The following is a 3,753-nucleotide window of genomic DNA, read 5'->3' as shown; positions in this document are numbered from 1 at the left end:
CTATCTTGGAACCTAATTCACTTGAGTGATAACCTTGCTTACACACACACACACATTGACACTATGTTTCTCTTTCATCCACCATAGCTAGCATGATCCAATTCCCAACAGCTGGTACCCCCTCCAATAGGCTTTTTTATCATAGATTCTCCCATCAAGAGAGACTTGGTACAATACAATCTTTGTGTTCATTGTGACCTAGGTGATGCAATGAATATGGAAAGCTTCATGTATAACGAGTATCACATAGACTTTGTAAAAAGCATTAACCATCCCCGGCCTCAGTCCCAAGGCCTCAAACACCTTCAAAGGTGGAAAGAGCTAGCGGGGAATGAGGGTAGGGAAGATGAAGAAGAAACATTCATAGGAGAAAGAAATAGTTCCTCACTTATCATCACTCTTCTTGCTTAGCATACATAATAGCATAGAAATGAAGATGGAGAAGATGGAAACCTTAAGCATTGGAGCATGGCTCTTGGTTGGATTTGCATTCCATAGCCAAGAGTGTTACCTAGGCCCTCAACTTCTCAACAAGCTTGGAGAAGGAGATGGAGCTCTTGCAATTTTCACTTCACACAATGAGTGTGTGTGTGTGTGTGAGTGGGAGAGTATACCCTGCAAGCAAGCCCCTAGCTTCCTTGGTCGACCCCCTCTTCTAGCTCATGATGAAGCCCATTGAACCCCTTCAAGCCTCCCCAATCACATACAAAGTGCATATCAAGAAAGCAAGCTAGCCTTGGAAAAGTGTCCCTCTTTCCCCTTTGAGAGAGAGGACTTGATAAATGCATACACAATTAATTAAATTAGCTAACTTATCATTACACCCCTTGAGAGGCCAACCAATATGTTTTAGGCACCTTATGAGAGAAACATGGAGAGGAACTTGACATCTGTCCCTGTTACTTCATTAGGCAAGGCTGGACTTGTGTGAGGGTGTGTGTGTTCTCTCTCTAGCTCCTACAATGAGGGCTCGCCCCCCCTTGGGTAGGGATGTACTTTGACTTTGTGGAACACCTCAAACCCTTCAAGCACCTTAGTCATGGATCACCTTAGCACCTTAGTCATTAAGCACCTCAAGCACCTTGGTCAGCCATCACGACAAGAACCTTAGTCAGCAAGCACGAAAAGCACCTCAAGCTTGGGCCGGGTTCCCACCTCAAGCACAACCCTATCATGCCTAAGGTCAAAAGACTTTGTAACACTAACCTTTGGAGGTCTTAAATGAAGTTAACCCTAAGGTCTTTAAGCTCATTAGGTATCATTTCTCTTTGATAGACCATCTCTCATTTTGACCCTTTTACCTTGGCTCCGTGTTGAGATAGATCCATAAGCACATGTTTATATCCTAACCCTTGTTCCCGTTTATTCTCCCACATTAAATGATCAATTTAATATGAGAAAATCATTTGGGCTGGTTAGTTAGATACTAGATTTTATGAAATTACCTTCTCTTGAAATCATAGTCATCCTCGAATATGAGGTAGAAGAGATAAAACCTTAGTCATTAGTCAATGTTTCTTAGCAGGTAGAGGATCCCTTTTTACCCTACGACATCATTCCAAGATGGATGAATAATCCCTTTGGTTCCTGAGAGACGTAGCTGTCGCAAGCATGTCTCCTCTTTAGCCCATTTCGTTCTCCTAAAAAGTAGAGTGACAAATTCTACTTGGTGTTTGAGAGATGTCGTCATCACACGTTCACAACATGGATTCGGACATAGATATGCATCATGCTTTCAATTTCGAGCAGTCTGCACACGTTTCTTCTGCTGATGCCACGCGGACGGTTCCTCTCACGGAGGGTAATCATGCCACAACAACCGACAGACGATGCGTATGAGTTGATGGAAATGTAAGATTTCCGTGCATTGCAAACACGCATGACTGTGCTTGAAACGAATTTTGCACAATTAAATCAGAATGTCACAGCATTATCCGATTTGATTAAGCTGCATATGCGACAGTAGGCCACGGGCCTTGCTGGTCAGCAAAATCAGAAGCACGGCTCCACACCAGGCCGAGGGCCAGGTGTCGGGCAAGGCCCTCGTCCGGGACCGCTGCACTCTCTGACCCAAAAAGAGGTGGACGATTTGTTGAAAAATACGAAGCCACCAATTTTTCGGGGAGAAGAACGTGAGCGAAACAAGGACACCGTGGATATTTTTCTCAGCAAGTGGGATGGTATTCATGACCTTAGACGTACCCCGGATACTGCAGACAAGTCTGACTTTGGACGGCAAGGCCTACAAATGGTGGATGTCTCTCAAGGAGAAGGGAATCCTACCACAGACTTGGGCAGCTTTTGAGACGGTCTTCAGGAAGAAATTTCTACCTACTAATGAGAAGGATAGAAATTGGACCGCCTGGGACAAATGTTCTATGCGCCAGCATCAAACATTATTAGAATATATTTCCCATTATCGGGATGTGATCCTCAAGCTGGAAGGGATGGACACCTTTCAACAGGTACGTGGGTTCATCCATGGGTTAAATCCCAAGCTTAAGAAGCACGTTAAAACCTAGGATCCACAAACACTTGAGGAAGCAATAGTGCAAGCTCACATCCATGATGATCCCAATGATCGGGCATTGCATAGTTCGCATGTGCATGACACTACACCTATTTCAACACGTCCACATCATGTGCATCATAAAGAAAATTTGCATCTGCTGCATCAGAGACCTCCATAAAGGCCAAGGGGTCTAGAGGTCCTCTCTCAACGGAAGAGTTTGAGAAAGACAAAAAAGAAAAGTTGTGCTTTAAATGTTTGGGAACTGGACATAGCAAAAAGGATTGTCCCACTGGGAAATCTGCTGCTCAAGACAAGGGGAAGGAAAATGCAGTGCACATGGTGCAGCTTTTACCTCTTGAATCCTCTTCCCAGTTTGCTAATGTGGAAGTAACACACACCGAGGCGGTGCATGAGTGCTGTATCACGGCCTCCATGTGGCAACAGACTTTCGGACCACATGAGTTGGTGCGTATGCATGGCTCTATCCAAGGGCACATGGTGTGGATCTTGGTGGACGATGGTGCGTCGCACAATTTCATCAATTATAAATTGGTGAAACAACTCAAATTGCCCCAAACCCCGAGTTCCCATCGCTACAAGGTAGCAATGATTAACGACCATGATGCTGAGATATGGGAAACTCAGGTTAAAGATGTACCTCTGGAAATTCAAGGATACCGTACCTCTTTGGATTTCCAAGTCATGAATATGGAGAGGGCAGATGTGGTTCTTAGTCGTGAATGGTTGCATATTTTAGGATCATCACTTAGACGTAGCTATGAGCATAATAGTCTAATGTTCGAATCCAATGGTGTGCATGTGCTGCTGTCTGGGGAGAAGGATGTACCTTCCTCACCACTTATTTGTACAGCTGAGCTTATGAAGCTCTCTTCTGATGATGCAATAGAAGAACTCTTTTTGTGTTACTCACTGTGCCATTTTATTTCCAATGTGGATGATGTTTTTAATGTTGATAATGTTTTGAATAAAACTTTCTCAACGCCGCATTCTTCTCTCTCTCCTCTTCCAGCTATGCCTACTAATTCAAAACAAGCAAATGTTGCTAATGAATTAAAGGAACTTTTAAGGAAATTCAAGGATGTGTTCCCAGATGATTTACCACGAAGGCTACTGCCGACATGTTCTGTGCAACATGTCATAGACGTGGTTGCAGGCAGTAAGCCAGTGAGTAAACCGCCTTACAGAATGAGTCATTATGAGGCTGCTGAGGTGGAACGTCA

This window comes from Adiantum capillus-veneris, chromosome 26, assembly GCF_014529385.1.
Source record: "Adiantum capillus-veneris isolate H3 chromosome 26, ASM1452938v2, whole genome shotgun sequence".
Classification (NCBI taxonomy): Eukaryota; Viridiplantae; Streptophyta; class Polypodiopsida; order Polypodiales; family Pteridaceae; genus Adiantum; species Adiantum capillus-veneris.
The sequence above is the reverse complement of the archived record's forward strand: the minus strand, read 5'-3'. Positions refer to the sequence as shown.